A 12,329-nucleotide genomic window follows, 5' to 3' on the forward strand; every position below is an offset into this window, starting at 1 on the left:
CTTAACCTCTTTGAAATTGTTCGGAGGATTTTTCGAAGGACCTCTAATCTATTAGTGAAAGATTTTACGTGATAAGTATGATAAAAAAATCTTTAAAAAAATTGATTAATTTAGACTTGCTCCACTGTCCACAAAGAGCTTCATTTACTTGTTCAAGGCTGATATTCTTGGTCACATATGACGTTTACGTTTAATTCGAGCACGGTCTCGAATAGGTCGAGGCCTAGGATATAATTTACGGGTTCGACCGAATTCATAATTTTAGTTTAAACTTTATATTTGTTTTAAAAAATTAATTAAATATATATAAATTATTAATTTAGAATTTAATAACTTAAAATAACAAAAATTCCGAAATTATAAGCTTCACTTGGCTCCGCCTCTTGTGACCAAATTGTATAGGCTCGAGGTGCCTTTCCAAATTCTTAAAAGAGGTGTTTAATTAAGTGGAAATTGATGATGCGTTTTAACTTTTGTTGGAGTTGCATTAAGAAAATCTCGTTGGGTTATTAAACTAGGGAAAGATTATTCTTCTACATAGGAGACAAAAGACACAAAAATAATTTATACTGGTAAAAAGAAGACATCATTTTGCACTCTCAATATCACCCTCGAACAAGGATTTTTTTAATTTATATATATTGTTACAAATTCTTATTGAGGACAAAACGCGAAAACCATTACAGTAATAGTCACTCCAATAAGTAAAGCGTTTAGGTTTGCTTCCCTTGATAAGTAATTAGTCTATATGATCAACTAATGTTGCTTTTTAGATTCATGCTCATTACATCCTTTGTTTTATTTTATTAAATTTATTGAACTACTTTTGAAATGAGACCCTTTAAGAAATCCAAATGTTAAGAACAATTTATAGTGTTTGCAGTGTTGAAGCAATAATTCAAGTTTAACCTTTTCAAGATTCGGCCTTGTCATCATATTGGGTCATTAGTTAAAGAATAAGGGTATCATCCAATTGCGTATTGCCAAAAATATATATATATATATATATATTATAACTCAAAATCTTAGAACCTCTATAACCCCAAAACTAACTAACTCATAAATGTCGAGTTGTGATAACAAATCGAATACATTAAGCAAAAGATCTTGCGTACGCCCCTACCCTCCTAGATCAAAAAGAAAAAGAAATACTATAGTAAAAAGAAAGAAAATGAAAAAAAAACATGAATTATTATGTGGGTCCCAAAAATAGTAAGCGATTTTGTGTGGCAAAAGAGGAAGGCAGGTGTCCATTGATCCACAGTGATGCCCAAAATGCCTGGAATATTTAGCTTATGATTGGTCAGTCCACACCTAGTCTTTACCTGCATATCCACTGGATATACAACATTACATATGCTATGTATTCAAATTATTTTCACATTAAAATATGGGAAAAAGGAAGAAAAAGTTTAATATCCAACACTTTATAATACAACAAAAATGTCATTACCTTTGGCTTCTAAAACTATGGAGCATGACGGATATCATGATGTGTTCTTCTTCCTCACATATAAAATAATCATAGTATTTGGTCCTAACCCAACTAACTATCGTCAAAATATTCATACCATTGCTATTTTGTATGTAAATGCATACATTAAACCTATTTTTATAAGAGTAAGTGATAAAACTATTTCAGGATTTGAGTTGCACGATATAAAGTAGACAAGAACGTTCAAGGTTCAAATCGCAACATATTACTATAATTTATAGCATATATTATCAACTTTTGATGTGCTAAACATTCCAAAGATACATTTTGTAAAGTGCATAGTTAGTCGAAGGGTAGTTAACTTAGACGACAACGTGCATCATCGATATATTTGTGAAAACACACTAAAATCTCACCAAATACTATATTTGAACCCAGATTTTAAAAGCACAATCAATGAGTTCAATGCTAAAAATATTAAACTCGAACCAAATTTAAATTTTGAATCTACTTCTGCTTAGACTCAACTTCTTGTAAATGGGAGTAAGAAGTAATAGAAAATATTAGGCGTCATTTTTAACCATAAATAGTTTGATGTTTCCTCTTCATAAATGCTAATTCCACCAATGTTTAGGTTTACCGTCACATGAGACAATAACTTAGCTGAATAATTAAGTATCGTTCTTTTTTTAATCCCCTTTTTTTTAAGTTTGTCTGCAGCTGTGGCATTATCTAAGTAACATTTTAAATAAAAGGGATAGAGCTTTTTTGCTGTATAACTAGATTTCCACCTTGTTATTATGCGCATATACTGAGTAATAAAGCTTCTGTTATGGCTTTTGAAACAGGTTTTTTTGGACTAGAGGGATAAGCAGATAACAAAATTTATTCAGTCTCGCGTGTGCTCAGTGCCCACTAACAAATAATAAAATGCACACCCTAATACACATGTCGACATTCTAAGGTTCAACAAAAGTTAGTTAATTCATTGGATTAATACAATTTCATACTGCATAATTCACGAATCCTAATAACAAACAAAATTCTCCCTTATAAACAAATGAAATATGTATACTGTCACTATCATGTACTTGGTACAAGTATACAGCCTATGGCTGGAGTCGGATATATGACCTAAAGCATTTTTAAGCAACTGTTTTCACTAAAGTGGAAGCTTTTCCAATGTAACAACTCAATCCACTGATAATATTGTTTCCTTTGCGTCTAGACCACACTGCTTTAAAAACAGTCTAAAACTTGCTTCCTCATATATCTAATATTTCTTCAATGTTATGACTGCGAAATTTGCCTATGATGCTACATACATCCTTCCCTTTAGGGACTCAAGATCCTTTGTGAGATCTATCCCACCATCATATCTCTCAAATATGTGGGATTATTTGCTTAAATTCATATTTTCCCCACCATCGGCCAAGGTTGTATGCGGAGTGACTAAGATACAATATGTAATAGCTCAGCTCACTTATAATATTGTTAGATCTAGACATAGGCATGCACATCACTCGTAATGAGGTTCTAATGGTTGCTACCAAACATCTCTCCCGTGTACATTTATATAATGAGATTCAACAATAAGTATATGTACATAAAATGAAATATCGCTATCAACAATGATAATTTGACAAAGAGGATTCACTTGATCACCTTTGAATCAATGTGTCCCACCACTGGCTGCTTAAGGCCTAAGCTATTTGTTTGAATATGAGAAAGATGGTTCAAATACTACTTCTTTCACCAAAAGAGAGAAATTTTAACGGGTAATATCTATTGTTGGGTTGGCAGCAAATAATCGGATCTTAGTAACTAACTTTTTGCCCCTTAGCTTGCTGAATTGGTGGCTGGTTTATCACCCTTCATCCCTTATGTTTCAAAACAGATACGCTCATTTTCTACAATTTCTTTAGACCCAAATTAGAAAAGTATGCAATCATCATCTCTGCCTCTACAATTTTACAAATCTCTCTGTAGTCAGCAATGACAAGCAGAAGCTTGCATATGCTGCATCTCACTACTTTGACACATCATGACCAAAATTAAGGGATTTTGTCTGCAAATTATCAGCCAAGAGAAAGTCTTTGGCAATGCGCAAATTCTGCATTGCTACCAACCAAGGCAACGGCTGCAGAGCTACTGAAATGAAGTCACCAAAAGCAAATTTTCCTTTTCTTCAGTTTTATACAGCTTACAATTGCAAAGTTTGAACCAACTACAATCTATAAACCAAGAATCTTCAAACATGTGCTTATGTCATACTTAAACAAGAAACTCCAGACTTTGCACATATGCTTTGACCTGCCGCAATGAAACTTTGCGACTCTTCTGGAACTTTCAGAACCAGTAGGGAAATTCCAGACTGGAAGATCCAGAACTTTCCCAGGAATTCCTATGAATAATGGAGTAACTGACTTTATTATATAAAATCACTGTTTACATCATCTTGGCTTTTCAAGTTCCCTAAGATGCCAAGATCTGTTAATTATTCATTCTTCCAGTCAATTTATGAGTTAAAACTAGTTTTATCTGTTGGATACCTAGTACAACATCAAGAAAAAGCACATGAACCAAAAGAAATAATGAAAAAGATAGTGTTGAGGCTAGGAATCAGATTTAAAAAAAAAACTTTTTAAAAGAAATACTACTACAATCACGTAGTACAAGATATTGATATGCTCTAAATCAGAATTCTCTAACACCCACATAACACAGATTTTAAAATGGCCCACAAGAACCTATTTCACCTTTTTAATTAAGAAGCTTCCAAGAACTCCAAAATGCTAAAGGAAAAGACAGCATAGCTTGGAATTTTGCATTTTCAGCCGAAACAATTGAACCAACAACCAATATCTCTTCAAAAAGTTGCAGAAGAAGATTAAGTCAATGGACAACTTCTCAATAAAACGTGTCAACACCAATGCAAAAGGGTCCCCAAAGAAACCAATGGTGACATAGAATTCGATACAAATCTTAAAGGAAAAACTTTTGAGGGTCCCTTTCAGTAGAGAGGCTACAGATGTTTGTCGTTCTCTTATTGGTCCGTCTCACATTAACATCAGCTTTTTGGGGATACCATCTACAATAATGTTTGACATCATTGCATGCCTCACCCACATGACTGCCAACACTCACAATCCTGAACAAAAATTCAATTATAGGAAGGGGAAAAAATGATCTCTTTGAACCACCTACCTTACACAGCTTAAAAAACAGATATAAAATGTTGCAAGAAAGCAAACTAAGTCTCTGATGTGTCTATGTTTTATATGAGAAGACATGTGGAATGCACATGTGTACATCTGGATAGCCCATATTTAGATATGATAATGTTGAGTAGGGAACAAAATCTAGGACGTGGCATCTAACAAACCAGAGATATGCCTGTTTCATTTGATAACTGAAGCAAAAAATGGAAAAGAATATCAGAAACCATGACCTTATAGGGAATAATAAACAATATTGCTATCAAAGACGGACCCAAGATTTCAGACAAGCGACCTCAAGGCTACCATAAACGCCTAATATTCTTTATGGTTTGCGTAGAAAACACACTGTATATTCTTAATAACTTGAAGGCAAGACTGTCATTTTAGTTTCCACCTAAGCAAATTCTTTTAGGCTCAAACTACATGGTTTTGATGTCTGTCTTTTTGCTTTTGATAAGCTAAAACCAAAACGACTGCTTTGACTCAACTCAAAATGAAAATTTTCAATTCCAAGTGATGTCATTTTTAATAATTATTGTATTAATCTTCACAAACTTCTCAGAAAAAATTGTCTTAATCTTTAGGATAGCAGCTAGTCTCCCAAAACTTACTTTCCACCTTCTTTCTTTAAAACTTATATCTTGTTGCTATTAATGATTAAAACTTTGGTAAGACTTTACAAGATTCTACAAATTGTTTTTCTAAACACATAAACAATTTAGCAAATTGAACTATTTATAGACTTTGGGTATGCAAATGCATACTTTCTGTTGAACTCCTAGACCTCGATTTAAGTACCAATCTGTCTCTAAATTCCTAGATGTCTAACGTCCTTAAAGGTAAAGACACAGGCAAATAAATCCAAACACTTACAAATTTCACCATTCATTTATTCCTCTCACTAGAAGAAATCTACAAAGACAGCAGTAGGTAACATCTCAAAACTCAATAATCAGAAACAGACACAAAATCAATCAACTTCTCCAAAATCCCGTGTTAGCGTATTTGAATGATAGCCTATGAAACAATTCCCAAATCACTGGATTCAACAAAATCATGAAGGCATTCAAAAATTGGCTAAATATACCAAAGATAATGACCAAAGGACTACTAAACTTTACTTATTCCATACTTCAAGCAGGAAGATGCAGTAGCAGACTGTTGAGCTAAACATGACACAAAATTTGGACATCTGTGTTTTCTTTTCTTTATTTTTCCTTTTTGAGGGGGGGGGGGGGGAGGCGGCTGGGGACATTAAAATTGAGAATGAAAAAGCCAAAGGTTCCAATGTATTCGAATGCACGATATAAGCCCAACCCCTTTGCCAGCATTTCGAAATTTACCAGTGTTCAGTGGCCTTTGTACAGAGTAAATTTTTTCCCAAAACGGATTAGATTAAACCTCCTTCGATACAACAAGCATCCGATCTGATAGCTATACTAAATGATTTAAGCCAAACATATCATCCCAGACAAGACAATTATGTTAGGTTTCATTTTTTCATCAGCAAACACAAGTTGTCAATGCAGAAACAAAAGCAAAGACACTACAGCTACAGGGGAACATGTCCGAATGAACAAAATAGAAACTTACGAAGCCTATTCAATAAAACATTGCACCTATACTACTAAACCCCTATGGAATATGGTCATGAAAACAAGTTCCAGTAGCACAACATGTATATCTAAACTATTTGTGAAGAATAAGAAAAGACGTGTATTGATGACAAGATAATTTGATGAATAAACATATTTATAGGTCTCAAACAAAATACAATTCGTTCAATATAGGACGTCGCTAAATTAGAACTTAACACTTATGAACATTTTCAACATGCCTCCAACAAAACCAAAGCCAAGCTTCAGGTGCTGAGGCAACCGACAGAGCAGAATTGGCGCCTCACCAGACTTCAGTTGAGGTGCTGCATAAAAGCGATTAACAAGCGCACACCTGGGTTAAGGCACAAGGCCTTTAGCATGCGCATCTTTCAAGCCAAAAAAGGGGGGTTGGAGGGGGAGGGGTATTAGGATCCAGGAAAGAAAAAGGAAATCTTCTGAAGGAGCAAAAGAGACATACTCAATGAGAACTGAGAAGACAATAGAGAACAAACAACTTGAGAAGATCATCAACGATCTCAGTCTGAAGAAGTGCAGGAAAGAGAGATCTTCACAGAATTCTTCTTTCTTCTAATTCCTTTCTTTATTTTTTTCTTTTGGCAAACATTAGACTGCCTGCATTTTTTTTTCCCCTCATATTTCTTTTCTTTTCTCTTTTGGGGAAAATAGAGAATCACGTTCTGCTGCTAAGCCTCCATTTCTTGTTTTCTTCTTCTCCTAGTGCGCTTCTTCTTTCTATGGCCTGTGGAAGCCTCTGTCATTTTTTTTCTTTTCGGGAAAGAGATAACTGCTCTATTTATAGTTAAGAGACATAAAGTGATTTGTCTTTTGATGATAATCAGAAAACTCAAAGAACTTAATTAATATACACCAAGATGGTGTTAGGCTTATTATAAAAACATTGAATAGAAGGATGCATAAGCTCCCCAAGAACCAAGCTAATCGTCTATACAGTAAGGAACTTCCTGTTTAGACCAAAAGAACACTAGGAAAAACATAGGATTGTAATTTAACAATGAACGTCCAGTTTCCTCAAACGTTATCATACTCCTCTCTCTCTGTATTTCTAGAAATTTATTGCATGGAGCGGTTCTCCATAACTTTCTCCTATCACATTTAGCTTATCCAATCTCCAACTCACCGGTGCTTTTTTCTCGAGAAAGAACCAATGGATGTTGAAAATGAAGAACATCATGGCTCATAGTTTCGTTGCAAACTTACAATAGGTGATCCACGCGTTCATCATGATTTTTACACGTGAACACCAATTGACCACTATGCATCTCCTTCTTCTTGAGTTGTTAAAATTGGCTTTGAACTCAAGTAAGGTCGTTGAGTTGTTAAAATTGCTCCCGACATTGCATACCATGTAAAAAAGTACCTCTTAGGTACCTCCATGTTCCATGTTGTTGACCAAATGGACATTGTACACCTTCATCAAGTAAGAGGTTATAGATGTCGTTACTTAAAAACATTTTCATTAGGAGCTAAATTTGGATTAGTATATAAAAGATTGGACTAGAACAAGAAACTAAAACAAGGATTAGGTTAGAGTGGTATGAGGATTTGAACTAGTACTAGGAGTAAGCAGAGAAGTAGGATTCCAATTTTATCCACCACCTTAGACCTAGTCCTACTTCTGATCTAACTCCTAATTCAAGTCCTTGTGGTCTAAATCCTAAACCTAATCTAGGAGCAAGTAAAGAATTAGGATCCCAATTTAACCCAAACCATAGCCGTAGTCCTTATTCTAATCTAAGTCCTTGTAGTAACACTGGTCTAAATCCTAAACCTAATATTTGCTCCTAATTCTAGCACCCAGTTCTACTTCTAATTCTGATCCTACTACTATCATGGGAAACTTACTCTATTCATCAGCTTCAGCTTTAGAAAAGCAGCTATTTGGTCTGAAAAGAGCTCCAAACAAACTTGGTTCCAAAAGACAGCATGACCCACAAATAATTACAGGACCAAAGCCGATAAAATCAGCACATTAGATACCATGTGTGACTAAAGATAAAAAAGCCAAATTTTTTGAAGGTGGAATTTCTCTCATTCATTATGTTATAACATAGCCATAGTTTCATTTGGAGGCAGAAGCCAATATGGTAACCAACTACCCATATGGCATTGTTTCATGGAATGTGATTCGCTCAAGAATGAATTGAATCTTCAAATAATGGAGTTTAGGCCTATCTTAACCCCAAAAGCTAACTCATGAAAAGGAGACAAAAGTCCTTTCTCTCAACCAATGTGGAAAATTCGGACACTGCCCCGGCCACTCCTTGCCTTCTTCTTAGGTGCTATGTACTGAAAATTAGAACAACGCATGAGTTTAAAAAGGGGGACAGTCTTATAATCAAGCTCTATCGCACGATCTAGAATATCAAAGAAGGGTGACATTCCCAAATGCTGAAGTAGCCTCCTAATGCCTGAACATTGTGGATAACATAACATGGGGGTCCAACATTGAGAAACACAACAACAAAGATGAGTTTGGCTCTAATACCATGTAAAGAAAATGGACCTTGGGCCTAACTCAATCTCAAAAGCTAGCTCAGGAGATGAGAATTGTCCAAAACCAAACAAGGAGAGAACAATGTACTCCTTCAACGAATATCTAACAGAAACAAGAAAAGCACATCTATTTAATGGCTTGTTAATATGAATCGTAATAGCGATTACAACGAAAGTGTGATGCGCCTCATGTATTAACAAATATTGACTAGAGCCATTTCAAACCTTAATTTCATATCATGTATATGAAAGGAAGAAAGAAAAAATATATATCTTTGTTGCTTTAGGAACAAGCTCCGAGTGAGGTGACATACTAAATGTTAAGATATTTGAAAGAATAAAATTTGGTTGGATGTTTGATATATAATCAAGTTACAGTATATCAAATATACTCAAAGGGAAAGTGTAGCATATTCTCTTTAAAAGATATTTGAAAGAGAAGAAAGACCAAAGAACATGAAGACACATACCTCATGCATGCTAAAAAGATCTAAGAATGTATATCAATAATATAGATAAATGAGAAAGTGAGGATGAAGAAGCAAAAGTCTACTTCTATCCTATGAGGCGGGGCCAAGGGCACAATTGTTTAAGGAACAAAATAAAGCCGTAACAGATATAAGAATGTCATAATTATGAGACTGAGGTGGGGTAGTCATTGTGAAGCGGTATGCGTGATTTAAAAAATGATGCAAAACAAAAGTAAAATGCACCTATGCCTAACACCAAAAGATTCTTTAGCATCAAGAGGGGGATTTTTTCATTAACTTATTCTCCACCCCACCACTCCAATCTTCCATTAATGAAATGCGGTAATTCAAACAACCCAACCTCTCCAATCTTCTATCCTGTGAACCATCACGTGGAATGGTACCATTACCTCAATCCTTGAATGTCCAGAATGCAGCAGTTCCGAACTCCCATCAGGGCTAACCACCTCCTAATAACACAGAAATAGTTAGCACTGTCACACCTACTCTGCAACTTCATAATACTACTGGTAAAGAAGTTCTCAGCTATAAACCCCTAGAGACAAAATTCTCAACCCCGTGGAATAGGCAATAAAATACTTTGAGATTCATCAAGTACCTAATACTATGAAGATAAGCTATATCCGGATAGATATAAAAGGGGGATCCACTGATAGTTTGACAGTTCTATGATAGATCATGGTGGGTAATTTGTACGAAGACATCATTTGTGATGTTTATAGAAGGTCTGGAAACACTAGATCTCCGGTAGAGATTGACAAATTCAGTGAGCTCAGTAGGCCAATGACGTGGAAGCTTATCTATAGAAGTTTGAAGAACTGAGGTCTTACACGCTCATTAAAAAGCCCTTCATTCATGTGAATCCAATTCCTATTTCAATTAGACACTAATGCCTAGGATATTTAACTCAATAGTACCTATCAAAAAGATAAGGATATCTAACCCAACAATTCTAACAGATCGTAAGAAGGAGCAAAGTAGCACAAGAATCTATCAATGGGATTAGCAAACTTCTACTCCATAGTCCAGTTACCCTCCTATAACAAATCTGAACACCAAGCACCTAACACAACGCTTCCTCAGCCATACTTCCATACTATCGAGTCTTCCACCTACAAACCTTTTCAACTTTCCGTAACCTAAAATAGAATCGACCAAGAGAATAGAAGTTAGAAGTACTTTATCGATGCAAGCCAAAACCCCTCAATGCTAATGAAGGAGGGGATAGCAGAAAATATTGGGGAGGTTGATGCAGAGGCAATTCAAGAGAGCGTGACACTAAATGGTGTCCATGGGTGTCAAATTCCCCCGTGACCCTCCAAATTGTTCGAACCACTAAGAGGTGGGCATAATTTGTCTAAAGCAGCTCAAATTCAGGGTTATTCTTGGCAATATAGCCATGCAAGTTACTACGGGCAATGATCACATTCACAGGACCTTATGGTCAAAAATTCAGTATATATGTGTCAATAACAGCTTTCTAAAAAACAATACGCACTTGTACAACAAGCTGACCCACTTGAAAATAATGCAAACTATACATCAACTTGGGAGAAGACGTAAAGCTTTAGAACTCACACAGCCCTAGACCCAAATCTAAACAGACCTGATACTGCACATGACTTATACCATCAGCTACAACCGAACTTGTTGAGATATGCAAGGTGAATCTTTCATTTTCAATTTCAGAATGCAAAAGGTTAACCTCAAGTTAGAAATGGATTGATTGACCTCTATTCCCGGTTATGTTAGACTTGTGACGTAACCAAGTGTCATTCTGGGGATGATAAGGGAGAATCAAGGGGTACTAGGTGGGCTCACAGAAGGAAATGGCTGCTTAAACTTTTTCAGCAATGTGTTATTCAAGTGTTCTCCACTGCAACAGCCAACAAGTATATAAGCACTATGCACTGACAGAGTAAAAAATATTTACACAATGAGGTCACTTAATAGGCAACCGCAGATAGCTCTCTACACAAACATAAATTAGTGTAAGATATGTTTACATTGTCAGTGCACATAACTTAAGCTCTTGCAACAAAGCTGAACAAATAGAGAAATTGATCGTAAAATTAGTCAGGAATTTTATCCATTTACACTTGATCCATAGAGTCTGTTTGATTTCTAATTTGTTAGAGTCAGTTAAAACTTAAAAGGAATTTCTAGCTGGAGCATGTCAGCTCTCGGCTCCATAAATTGAGGTTACAATCACACGAACTCCCATTTTATAATTGTTCCCTTATTTCGTTTAGTGGCAATCAGTAATCACAACAATCACGTATCCATATTGTTTCATAAATTCATCCATAAACATTAAATTAATGAGATAAAATAGAATTTACCATTGGTTGGTTCGGTTTCTGCTGATTGAGGAAATTACAACTGAGGAACAACGACATCAGTTATCAACAGTCTACCCCGTGTAAACACCTTAAACTGTATCATTTGCTTCTTAGACTGCTGTAATTTGAAGGGATGGGCGGCTGTAATTCAACAAATCCCCGCGATTTCAACTTTTTTTGGCTTTTTCTCATTTTTCTTCGTTAATGGCATGAGGCCCATTGCCCAATTGTTGGGCGATTCTGTTTTCCATTTTCCTTCTTCCTTTTTTCTTTTTAGCCGCCAACCCCCTCGTTTGGTTTTAGGTATCAAAACTCACTCCAATGTCTGAACCATAGAAATATGACTATGAACGAGGGGTGCTCATAGTTTGGTTTGAATAGATTTTCCCAAACCAATTTTTTTAAATATTAGAACCAAATCAAACTATTTCTCTGACTCGGTTTATGACAGTTTTTCAATTTTTTCGGTTATTTGTCAGTTTTTTCTTAAATATAAGACATAGACTACCAAACACATATTTCGGCGATCACATTTTTAACGTAACACTATCAAATCAATTGCCCTTTGAGAAATCTATTATTTACCAAGATATATTGATGATAACTAAATCAGATGAATAATTTAAGGACTCAATTAAAAATATATTATTTTTAACATGAAATAGATTCTTACACTTAACAAAAGAAAACTACCAATCAAACTAGAA

The 12,329-nt window shown here is 35.2% G+C and overlaps 1 long non-coding RNA gene across 1 annotated transcript; it reads right to left on the bottom strand.

Annotated features, from left to right (window-relative positions):
* Positions 1 to 6,209: 6,209 nt before the first annotated feature.
* On the bottom strand, positions 6,210 to 12,005 carry LOC107789912 (uncharacterized). Its single transcript, XR_001648939.2, has 2 exons — positions 11,623 to 12,005; positions 6,210 to 7,014 (listed from the first exon to the last, which is right to left on the bottom strand). It is a non-coding gene; the product is annotated as an uncharacterized LOC107789912 (long non-coding RNA).
* Between the last annotated feature and the right edge of the window lie 324 nt (positions 12,006 to 12,329).

Source organism: Nicotiana tabacum, chromosome 10, assembly GCF_000715075.1.
Source record: "Nicotiana tabacum cultivar K326 chromosome 10, ASM71507v2, whole genome shotgun sequence".
Lineage (NCBI taxonomy): Eukaryota > Viridiplantae > Streptophyta > Magnoliopsida > Solanales > Solanaceae > Nicotiana > Nicotiana tabacum.